Source organism: Castor canadensis, chromosome 13 (genome assembly GCF_047511655.1).
Source record: "Castor canadensis chromosome 13, mCasCan1.hap1v2, whole genome shotgun sequence".
In the NCBI taxonomy this organism is placed as follows: domain Eukaryota; kingdom Metazoa; phylum Chordata; class Mammalia; order Rodentia; family Castoridae; genus Castor; species Castor canadensis.
In genome coordinates this window covers 123,960,539-123,972,790 of record NC_133398.1, presented here as the reverse complement: position 1 = coordinate 123,972,790, position 12,252 = coordinate 123,960,539, and the positions used below count along the sequence as shown (strand labels likewise).

Sequence of the window (12,252 nt, the reverse complement as noted above, 5' to 3'; positions counted from 1 at the left end):
GTGGAGAAAGAGGTACAGCAGAAAGGACTTCATTTGTCCATGTTCTAGAACCTCAGGCATTTAGGTGAGAGCTGAGGGGCTGACCCCACACTCTGTGAGCAGAACATGGAGGTTATACTCTGCAGGTTTGTGTTAAAAGTTAGGGTTGCTCAATTCACCAGACTAGGAGTCTATGAGCCAGACTAAGAGCTGGACACCACCCTGAGACAGGAAAAGGCGATTTAGAGTCATAGTGGGAAACCCTTGAGGTCAGAGTTTATAGGCCCAGGTGCACTGCAGGGACCCACAGTTCCTCAACAGCATCCTTGACCTTGAGCTCTCTTTGGCACAAGGTCAGTTTAGCCTCCAGGAGGAAGAGAGTAATGACAGTGGAATCCATATACAGGAAGCCATATCCCACACAGATGGTGTCAACTCAGCATCTCTGAATCTTTGATGAAAGGAAGGGGCTGGGTAGAACAGGGTCCCTCTTTAGTGACAAACCTCCTTGGAGTAGTAAATACCAATTACCCTCACAGCCTACTCAGAGAGGTGAATGCCAGAAACACACCATAAAATCCAGGACTGCCTGGATCACGATGAGCATGGTGTGACAGGTCAATCCCCATCTCTTCTTCTGTGGCTTCTGCTTTGTCCACCTGTCTTACCGTCTTCGTCTCAGTGATGAGGACTCACCTAGTGAGGGTTGATCTCTCCAGGGGCATCAAAGCTCTGTGAGATTTTAGTTGAAAATTTTGGGAAATCTTTCATTTCTAGGAAAGGGCCAAATGTGGGCATTTCATTGGCTACAAAAATTCTTAATACAATCCTATCTGCGGAAGAGCTGACAGTTGGGCAGAGTGCGAAGCAGGTATAAGGGTGTCATGACTGGCAAGACCTGGACTAGGGACATTCTGTGGATACCTTCTTACCCAGGCCGATTTTTCTCTCCCAGTGGAATGGTAATCATTCTGTATCCTTAGGGACTAACTCAGTAGATTCTCCTGTCAGGCTGACCTGGTAGCATAACATAAGTCATCCTACCCATATTTACCTGTGGGTAAAGTCCTGCAGACTGATGCTATCACAGAGGGCAGGGTCCTGACTTTGGAATCCAGGGTCAGGTGCTCATTCCCTCACTGGCCTGTCACCTCCTCTGAGAGGATATGAGGAAGTAGAGGCAGCATGGCTCTCCCACAGAGGGAAAACAGACACGCCATCAGACAGAGCACTGCCTGGTCCCAATTCTCGCTCCAGGCCTTTCTGCAATTGCCTGCAGCTCTTTCTGCTGTGAGCAGGACACTCCTTCACCTGTACAAAAGTGCACCCTGCATTGTTGGCTATGGGTACTCATTACTTGGAATGGATATGAAAAGAGGGCCCTGTTTTGTGGAGTTAGCCATCTTGAGTGACTTGATACTCTCTGAGGTGTCCCTGAACAAGGGAGAGATTTGTCAGAGTGTCAGTACCCTACCAGTGAATCTAGCACAAGGAGGATGATAGAAAGGGCACTTTGTGCTATCTAACTCTTGACAATGCAGGTTCAGTGCTGGTCCTGAACAACACTCCTGGAGGACCTTGTCCAATCTCAGGACCTGGTCTGACCATCAGTGAAGTTCTCAGGCCTCCCCAATCCTTGAAGGTCTTCAAGTAACAGGCACAGAGTCCATCTCCTGTCCAAACACCTGCATCCATAGCCAGCGATATGAATGTTTGTGTGAATGTTCATGTTCAAATGAGGTGTTTTGACAATATATACATATCTATTATATTATATATACATACACAGAGATAGATAGATTGATAGATTGATACATGTACTTATCATTTTATCTCAATTCCATTGTGGAACTCAGGCTTGGTTTGAGTCCTGTGTCATTTTTGTAGTTGAATGAATGACACATTCTGGGTGTGTTGTCCTGGCTGTCCTTGAGAACAACATTCACTTCTATTAGCCTCCAAAGCATGGAAATTACAGGTGGGCATCAGCACAACCCAGTCTGCATTATATTCTTTGTTTTTCAACTTACTTCTATTGTTCCTTCTCTGTGATTGTGCATTAGCTTCCTGTTTCACTTGTCCCTAAGAGTCACAGGGAATACAGTCACCCTGGAATGTATAAAAGCAAGGACTTTCTTGGTAGCTGACACCAGGATTATCTACAGCAAGCACATGGGGACAGTGCCAAGGACAGTAGATATGCAATACCTGACCATAGAGAGGCACCTGCTTAAATGAGGGTCCAGGTGTAAACCCAGCTCTTTCCCCTCAAAATTGCAAAATGGGCTGACTAGATCTGCTCATGGCAGGCATGGTGTAGTGTGTGGGTGTTACCGTGTGGACACGGTAGGCAGGTGCAGCAGCATACTAGTAGATCTTGGGGCTATTTGTTCTAAGGACAGACACTTAGTAGAGTAAAACTTCAGAGAATAAACCTCTTACACCACTCAGGACTAGTCACATTGTAGAACACAGGGGACAAGGCATCTTATTTTTTTTATTTTATTTTTTTTTTCATTTTTCTTTTATTATTCATATGTGCATACAAGGCTTGGTTTATTTCTCCCCCCTGCCCCCACCCCCTCCCTTACCACCCACTCCACCCCCTCCCGCTCCCCCCCTCAATACCCAGCAGAAACTATTTTGCCCTTATCTCTAATTTTGTTGTAGAGAGAGTATAAGCAATAATAGGAAGGAACAAGGGGTTTTGCTGGTTGAGATAAGGATAGCTATACAGGGCATTGACTCACATTGATTTCCTGTGCGTGGGTGTTACCTTCTAGGTTAATTCTTTTTAATCTAACCTTTTCTCTAGTTCCTGGTCCCCTTTTCCTATTGGCCTCAGTTGGGGACAAGGCATCTTAATTTCAGAGCAACCTCAGCAAATTCATTTCTCTGGAGAACCTCCAGAGAGAAGGGGATACAATTGGTGTCTCCTAATTTGTACATGCTTTGTACCCAGGAGCACCCAAAAGGAGGCCTAATCCCAATGTTGAGACTCTCGTTCTCCTCAAGCCCATGATACCTCTTGATTTTTGCAGGTGACACCAAAGGTGACACAGGGATGGCCAGAATAGCTGGCAAGGGACATCTAGTAGAATCTGATCCCCCACCTAAAGCAACAGATCCCTATCAGTGTGTGTGTGTTTGTGGAAAGTCTTTGGGTATTTTCTCAGTGCACTCTAAGGCAGATCCTTTTGCTATTTGATACTGCTTTAGTGTTTGAATTTCTTGTCATTTGTCCCCACCTAGATTGAAACTCCACCAGTGTCTCTCCAAGAAGAGTCCTGCCATAATGAAATTCCTGAGGCAGACAACCTGGGGAATTTAACAGACCAGATTTGGACTGCCCTGCTCTATGGAAACACCATTTTTGTTTACCACTTCCAGGGGAATTATGGATGTTTCACTACCACTGAGCATGTGCTGGATATTCTTTATACATGGTGAGCAATACTTCAACACCCAGAGGAATCCCAAACTCCTAGGTGTGACTTGCCCAGTTACCATCCTGCTCTTTTTCCCATTTGATTGTGGAGACTGGTGGGTTCAGAAGAACCCTCTTAGGAGGTGTTTCCAGGATCCAGAGATATGTGCCACAGAAGCTCTTGTCTTGGGTCTGATGTTGTGTATTCAGCTAACAAGGACTTTGGCTCTTCTGTGTGCCCAGAGTTTCTCCAGGAGAATCATTCTACCTTGGTCTTCACTTACCCTTGGCACTGGCAAAGCACCTCCCCATTTTTAAAGGAAGTTCTCTATTCTATGGAACAAACACTGACATATCACAGTCCAGGGAGCTCTTGGGGATGCAGGAAAACAGGCCCAGCAAACTAGCTGGGAAAGACCCAGGTGGCTTCATTCATTTCTGAAATACAACATGAGGCTTTACTGTCTTTGGGCAGGATTCCAGGCACATAGCGTATTTTAGTAAAAGAGCAGTCAAGTCAAGGATTTCCTGGGCTCCATTCTTGTGGGAAGTTACCAGGTAACACTAGGTGTCACAGTAGACGTGACAGCTGCATTGACTCCACAAGGTATGACTCCAATGAGGAAAAAAGACCAGAGGACAAACTGAAAAAGTGACCAGCTATTGGGTAAAGAAGATGTGTACCAGTTTCCATAGGGACATTTAGGGGCTGCATTTGGGTAGCACTAGGCACACTCTGGGTGCCCAAACTCTCCTGATTCCAAATAGAAGTCTGAGGTGGGGGTGGGGCACCTGAGTTGAAAGGACTCCACGAGAGCTGTGGGTGTGTCCTGAGCACCTGAGGGTGGAGTGGCTGCTTGGGCCTCAGCGAAAGGCACCTTGGAGAGTCCATCATACACAACACAGCCTATCCTCATGGGCCTTGCCTACCCTGTTGCCCATTAGGCCCCAGAGAATCTGTGAGGGTGGCCTCATCACTAGTGGAGAGTCAGCTGTTCCCCAGCTGCACTGTAAGTGCTCTGAGGGAAACTTGCACAGCAATGGAATAGTGTTCTCTCAGACAGCTGACACGCATTGCTTATGGCGATGAACCAGCTGGAACCCCAAAGGGAGGGAAACTAGCCCCATAGAGAAGCCAAGGAAGAGGACATGCCCTAGTGGAGTTGACATCCCAGAGGCAAGGGGGCCAAGGCACACACACACAGCAGTATGTGGAGAATCCCTGATCAGGGAAGATGATTCAAGCCATTTAACTTGGACCTCCCACCCCATGCAGGCTTTATGCCCCTGTGCCTTTCCTGCCACTGCCTGGACAGACAAAACATTTGGTCTGCTTTTTCTTGTCCTTTGGATAAGATGGTAGCAGGCACAGGATCCTAGCACTTCCAAGTCTGCTGGGAAAGGACAAAGAAAGTCAAGGTGAGTTCTGTCATTCTGCTGTCCTTCTCTCTGCATCCAGGGATATCAGCTCCATCCTTGGCAGATGGCTCTACCAGTACTGGGAGAATTTTGACAATTCTGCCGAGTTTCCCTGCCTCACACTGACAACATACAGGCAGTTACAAATGTCTGGAATACATGAGGAGTGCGAGGCCCAACTTTTCCTGGTTCACTGGGAGTACCGGGTGCCCAGTGGGGCCGTATATGAAGGTGAGGAGCGTGGCATGCATCATTAGCACATGAGGAGTGGTCTATGTAGGCCCCATATGTAGTCTGTATGTTGGGTTGGGTGAATTGCGTGTGAACTCTGTGGAAAATCGTAAAAGATCTGTGGTAAGTTTCTGTTGGGCAATGTAAGGTCCTGTGGGAGTTTGTGTGTAAGGCCTCACTGCAAGGTCACAGTGTCATCCCTAGTGACTACATGTGGTCTCTGAGGGAGGTCAGTTTGACTGTCTGTAGTGACTGTGTGTGTAAATTTTGGGAGGTCACTGTGACATCCCCTAGTGACTGTGTGATTGCTGTGGAAGGTCAGTGTGCCATCATATACTGACTGTGTGTGGTCTCTGTGGGAGGTCACTGTGATATACCCTAGTGACTATGTGTGCTTTCTGTGGGAGAACATTGTGCCCATACCCTCCCTCCTGTGTGCTGTCTCGATAGGAGGTGAGTCTGCCATCCTCCAGTGACAGTGTGTGGTCTCTGTGGAAGGCCACTAGGCCATCCCATAGAGACTGCTGGAGATCACTCTTATATCCCCTTGAGGCAATCTGTGGCTTCTGTGGGAGCTCACTGTGACATCCCCTAGTTACTGTGCTACTGCTGTGGAAGATCAATGTACCATCCTATGCTGACTGTGTTTATGGTCTCTGTAATAGTTGACTGTGAAATTCTCTAGCGAACATATGTGGTCTCTTTGGGAAGTCATTGTAACATACACTAGTGACTGTATATGGTCTCTAGGAGAGGTCATTGTGACAAATCTGGTGACTTTGTGTGCAGTCTCTGGGAGGTCACTGTGACATTCCCTAGTGACTGTGTGCAGTTTCTGTGAGAGCTCACTGTGCCATCCCTGTGTTATTGTGCGTGATCTCTCTCAGAGGTCACTGTGACAGGCTCTATTGAGTGTATGTTCTCTGTGGGAGATCACAGTGACATCCTCTAGCAACTATAGATGGTCTCTGTGGGTGATAAATGTGCCATACCCTAGTGACTGTGTGTGGTCTCCGTGGAAATCATTGTGCCATCGCCTAGTACCTATGGTTGTTCTCTGTGGGAGGACTCTGTGACATTCCCTGGTCAGTCTCTATACATTCTCTGTGGCAGATCACTGTGCCACCTCCTAGTTACTGTGTGTGGTCTTTAGGGGAAGTCACTGTGCCATCCCCTAATGACTGTGTGCTCTCTCTGGGAGATCACTGTGTCATCCCTTAGTGACTATGTGTGATCTCTGTGGGATTCACTGTGGTATCTCCTAGTGACTGTGGATGTTTTCTGGAAGAGGTCATTGTCACAACCCCTTCTGACTCTGTGTGGTGTCTGTGGGAGGTCATGGTGATGTTGCTAGTGACTCTGTGTGTGATCTCTGTGGAGGTCATTTTGCCATCCCCTAGTGCCTGTGTGGTCTCTGTAGGATGTCATTGTGACACCTTCTAATGATTGTGTATGGTTTCTGTGACATCATTATGATATATGTGGTCTCTGTGGGAGGTAACTCTGCCATTCTCTAGTGACTGTGTGTGGTCTCTTTGGTGGTCACTGTGCATCCCCTGGTGACCTTGTGTAATTTCTGTGTGAGGGCACTGTGACATCCTCTCATGACTGTGTGTTCCCTGTGGGAGTTCACTGTGAAATCCCAGATTGATATGTATGGTCTCTTTGGGATGTCACTGTGATATCCTCTAGTGACTTCTAGAGTCTCTGTGAGAGGTTACTATGTCATCCCCTAGTGACTGTGTGTTGTCTCTGGGAAGGTTACCCTGGTGCTCTGTGAGAGGACATTGTGAGATCCTCTAGTCCCTGTGTATGCTGTCCCTGGGTGGTAATTATGACATCCCTAGTGAATGTGTTTGGTCTCTGTGGGATGTCACTGTGCCATCCCCTAGTGACTATGTGTGTGTGGTTTCTGTGGGAGGTCACTGTGACCTAGTGATGTGTGGCTTTTTGAGAGGTCATTGTGATATATCCCAGTGATTATATGGTCTCTATGGGAGATCACTGTGACATCCTCTGGTAACTGTTAATCATCTCCTTGAGAGTTAACTAACATTCCTAAGTGAACTTGTGACCTCTGTTGGAGGTCATTACAACTGTATATGATCTCTGTGGGAGTCATTTTGACAAATCAAGAGACTTTGTATGAGGTCTCTATGGGAGGTCACTGTGCCTCCTCTATTGACTGTGTGTTGTCTCTTTGGGAAGTCACTGTGCCTTCCCCTGATGGCTGTGTTTGGCCTCTGTGGGAGGTTGTTGTGCCATCCTTTATTGACTGTGTATGGTCTCTAGGGTAGGTCACTGTGACATCCAAGAATGAAGTGTCTGTGCTCTCTGTGGAAGTCAACCTATCATCCCTAAGTGACTGTGTGACTGATCTGTGTGAGGTCATTGTGCCATCCCCTAGTGACTATGTGTATGGTCACTGTGGGAGTCACTGTGACTTCTCCCAGTGACTATGTGTGTGGTCTCTTGGGGAATCTGTGTTCGGTCTCTGTTGGAATCGCTCTGATATCCCCTTGAAACAATCTGTGGTTCTTGTCGGTGGTCACTGTGAAGTCCCTTAGTGACTGTGTTTGTGAAATCTCTGTGAAAAGTCACTGTGGCATCAACCAGTGACAATCTGTAGTCTCTGTCAGAGCTCACTCTGCCATTCCCTAGTGACTGCCTTTGGTCTGTGTAGGAGGTCACTGTGACATATCCTAGTTATTGTGTGTGATGTCTGTGAGAGGTCATTGTGACATATGCCAGTGACTATATATGGTCTCTGTAGGAGGTCACTATACATCCTCTGTTTATTGTGTTTATGGTCTCTAAGAGTTATCTTTGACATTCCTTAGTGAACATGTGTGGTCTCTTTGGGAGGTCACTGTGACAAATCTTGTGACTTTGTGTGTGGTCTCTGTGGGAATTCACTGTGACATGCCCTAGTTACTCTGGGTGTGATCTCTGTGTAAGGTCACTGTGATATCCCTCATGACTGTGTGATCTCTGGGTGAGATCACTGGGATATACCCTAGGGACTGTGTGTGTGATCCCTGGGAGAGGACACTGTGACATCTTCCAATTGGGGTGTGTGTGTGTGTAGTCTCTGTGCAAGGACACTGTGCTAGGAACCATGTGACTATGTGTGTGGTCTGTGTGGGATGTCACTGTGCCATTCACTATTGCCTATGCCTAGTCTCTGTGGGAGGACACTGTGATGTCCTGTGTATGTTCTCTATGGGAAGTCACTGTGTCATCTCATAGTTACTGTGTATGGTCTCTGTGGGAGGTCACTGTAACATCTTCTAGTGACTGTGTATGGTCTGTGTGAGAGACATTATGTCATTCCCTAAGACTCTGTGTGTGATCTCTTTGGGAAGTCACTGTGACATCCCCTGGTGGCTCTGTGTGGTTCCTGTGGGAGATCACTTTGCCATTCAGCAGTGACTGTGTGTGTGGTCTCTGTGAGAAGTCACTGTGATATACCCAGTGGTTTTGTATTGTTTCTGTGGGAGGACATTTTGCCATCCCCTATTGTCTCTGTGTGTTATCTATGGGAGGTCACTGTGCCATCCTCTAGTGAGTGTGTATGTGGTCTCTGTGGCAGTTCAGTGTGATATCACCTGGTGACTGACTGTGGTCTCTGTGGGAGGTCACTGAGCTCTCCTTTAGTGACTGTGTGTGGTCCCTCTGACATACCCTAGTGACTGTGTGGTCTTTGAGAGGTCATTGTGACATACCCCAGTGACTATGTATGGTCTCTGTTGTAGGTGCCTTTTCATCCTCTAGTTACTGTGTTTATGGTTTGTGAATGTTGATTGTGACTTTCCTTAGAGTAAATGTCAGGTCTCTGTGGGAAGTCATTGTAATATACCCTAGTGATTGTATATGGTCTCTGTGGTAGATCATTGAGACAAATCCATTGACTTTGTGTATGATCTCTATGGAAGCTCACTGTGACAAACCCTAGTGACTCTGTGCATGGTCTCTGTGGGAGGTCATTATGCCATTTACCAGTGACTATGCTTGTGTTCTCTGTGTGAAGTCATTGAGCCATCCCCTACTGACTGGGTATGGTCTCTTTTAGGAGTCACTGTGACATCCCCCAGTGACTCCATGTGGTCTCTGTGGGAGGTCACTGTGACTGACCACCCCTAGTGAGTCTGTGGGAGGTCATTTTGACATCCCCTATTGACTGTGTGTGGTCTCTGTGGGAGACCATTGTGTCAGCCTGTAGTAACTCTGTGAGTGTGGTCTCTGTGGGAGGTCACTGTAATAACCCAAATATTGTTCATGGTTTCTGTGGGAGGACATTGAGCTTTCCTCTGGTGACTGTGTGTAAAGTCTCTGAGGGAGGTCATTGTGACATATTCCAGTGACCATGTATAGTGTCTGTGGGAGTTCAACATGCCAACCTCTAGTGACTGTGTTTAGGGTATCTGTGGGAGATCACTGTGACTTATCCTAATGAATATGTGTGGTCTCTGTGAGAGGTCATTGTGACATACCCTAGTGTGTGTGTGTGTGTGGGGGGGGCTCTGTGGGGAGCACTGTGATATCCACTAATCCTGTCACGGACACTCCATGCTCTGCCTGTGTAGGTTTCTTTGTGAGGTCTGTGCATGTTCTGCATGGTGGTTTTCAGGGAAGTTCTATGGAGGATGATGTGTCTGATGTCTCTAGGAAATCTCTCTGAGGTATGTGTGATTCAGTGAGATCTCTCTCTGCCTCCATGGGAGGTCTTTGTAACTGGTCCTCATTCAGGGGTTCCTGAGTTCCTCTCAGGAGAGTCTGTGAAGTTGCCAACTCCTTTCAGGAATTCAAGGTGCAATGTCATATAGGCTTATTAAATCCATTATTAAGAAATTAATTTTCCCTTCTTCAAGGCTGTGCTTCCTCTCTAGTCTGTGCTGGAGCTAATGTGGCTTCTTGAGGCCTGCATTTGGGTGGCCAAGCAGCAGGTCTTGAGTAGTGACTGGGGTGAGTGACTCAGTCCCTGCAGTCTGATCAATCCAGGCTGAAAGAATAGGGACTTTCTGTCCTCAGCAAACCTTATGGCACCTCAATCTGTGCCTGCCTAATTCCTTGACTAAAATCATTACAATTCTTCTTCCATATTTCTTTCTGGGCCTATATTGTCCCCACCATGTGATGGTTACTATATACTCTGGGTTACTCAGAAGGGAAGACAGGTGACAGTGGAGGGTCACCTGCCCTCCAGCAGCTTTCCTGTGGCTTCCACCCCAACACAGGCAGAGCTGCAAGTTCAATCCTGGTCACTGCTATAAAGAGAGAAGACAGAGAGGGTGGTGGTGACATTGCCATGAGATCCAGGCTAGGCTAACAGGGGATGGGAAGGTCCATTATCATCCCATTCTCTATCAGAGACATCAGGGACTCCTTGGCAGGTGGCCTCTATTCTTTATCAGGAAATGCAGGGGGTAAGGTTCTCCCAACTCTGAACTCAGGGTCACTCAGAGTCACCCTTTTGTGATTTATAAATCTACATGACCCTCTAGAGTCTCTGTACACCCAGCCCAGAGTTGCACAAGTTCAAGGTAGAGCTAAAGGGAAAGACAGGTTGCACTAGACCTGTAGGTAGAGTCTTTCTGGATCAGCTCATCCTGACTAATCCTAAAGACTTTCTATGGTTCGTTTCTGAGGTGACTGAAGGATGGACACTTAAGGTGCAGTAAGGGAATTTGGGGTGAGGGTGAGTCGTCGATGCCACTATCCTCTCCCTGTGTGTCCCTTTCCTTCTTCTAGCCACTTTGAGGAAGACGTCTGAGATGCTGACCCTTCCCTACACCCAGCGCAATGCAGAGAGAAGCTCATTCCTCTGATGTGATAAAACATCTTTATTAGGAGATAATGCATTTTCATGGTAAGAAGCCATTACCACATAGACGACTTGCTTATGTGAGAAAACAAAGCTTTTCTCATCAGGAAATTTGTGAGAAATATGATCTCGTTTACCAGACAGGATACTTTTTTGAAGATGAGATATTGGGTAATGGCGAAGGTAGCCTAATGTACCAGTTACACCTGGCCTATGCTGAGAGACTGGCTGGGGCCCCAGACTTCCTGGACAGCATGAATTGATTTCTGTCCCTGTCTCTGGTCCACCTGCTCTTGGTAGGGTGACTGGCCTTTGTGACTGTCTTGCTGACCAGAACACATTTGTCTCAGCACTTGACTTGGCTCTTGGTTAGATGGGCCTCGGGGGGAGTGATGTTTGCCGAGCAGGGCTTGGGCTTCATCTTCATGACAGTGAATCTCTGATGGGCCATTTCCATGCTGAAGCCCCAGCTTGGCCACCAGGATTTGTCCAACAAGTGACGTGAGTGCCTGGGCTTCAGCTGCTCCACTGTCCTTGAAGTGTCTGCTTGTGGCTGACCCTTGGCTCTGGTTAGTGGCTGATGGGTGCTTTACTTTTGGGAGGGCATCTTCCTGCCCTTTGCCTGTTGTATGGGGGTTAAGAAAGTGCTTCATCTTTGTCTTCATGTGACTTTCTGGAGGAGCCTGTCCCTTTTTTGGAGGGCATGGGAATGACTTGTTCCCAACAGTGCCTATTTTCCTGACATTTACACAGGCGCTTACAGGCCTCACCCCTGCAAGCCTTTCTTCCTGCTGCCCTGGTATGGAACTTCCACAGTTCTCACTCTCATTGGGATTACCTAACATCTTGGGGTAATTCCTTCCTAGAAACTTAACTCTGGTGACACTGGGGTTCTTCTGGGCCTGGCTGTGCCCTCCCCTCATTAAGAAGTTACATGGGCCATTGAAATTTGTCATCTTGCTGTTGGACATTCTCTGGTAGCTAGACAAAGAAGCCTGAGCTGGAAGGCTGTCTGTGGTGGGGAGCATGTTAGTCTGGCAGGCTTGAAGTGTGCCAGTGGTTGGGCCCCGAAGCTGGTTTTGTGACTCAGGCCCTACTATGGATTCAACATCAGTAACTCCCTGTGGTTTTAGGCCTGAATCTGCTGGGTCCTGCGAAATAGAACTCCTATAGGGGGAGGGGCTTTTACTGGTCCCCAGAGACTCTGAACTCTTCAGATTGACATTTTCAGAGTTTGCATCCATGCTGCATGGATACTTTCCATGCAGGTGGCATCTTCTTCGTCACCTGCACTGTCTCCCTTTTCTCCTTAGCCATTGAAAGCTGGGACTCTATTTTGATCTTCAGTGATGTTACACTCAGACAGGGCTCT

At 47.4% G+C, this 12,252-nt stretch overlaps 1 protein-coding gene across 1 annotated transcript in view; it reads left to right on the top strand.

Annotated features, from left to right (window-relative positions):
- Positions 1–12,252, top strand: part of LOC109678314 (uncharacterized) — a 155,757-nt gene that overhangs the window by 29,057 nt on the left and 114,448 nt on the right. The window contains exons 13-14 of the mRNA XM_074052538.1: positions 3,232–3,425; positions 4,866–10,925. The gene's annotated coding sequence lies outside the window, so the exon portion shown is untranslated. The remainder of the gene's footprint in view (positions 1–3,231; positions 3,426–4,865; positions 10,926–12,252) is intronic.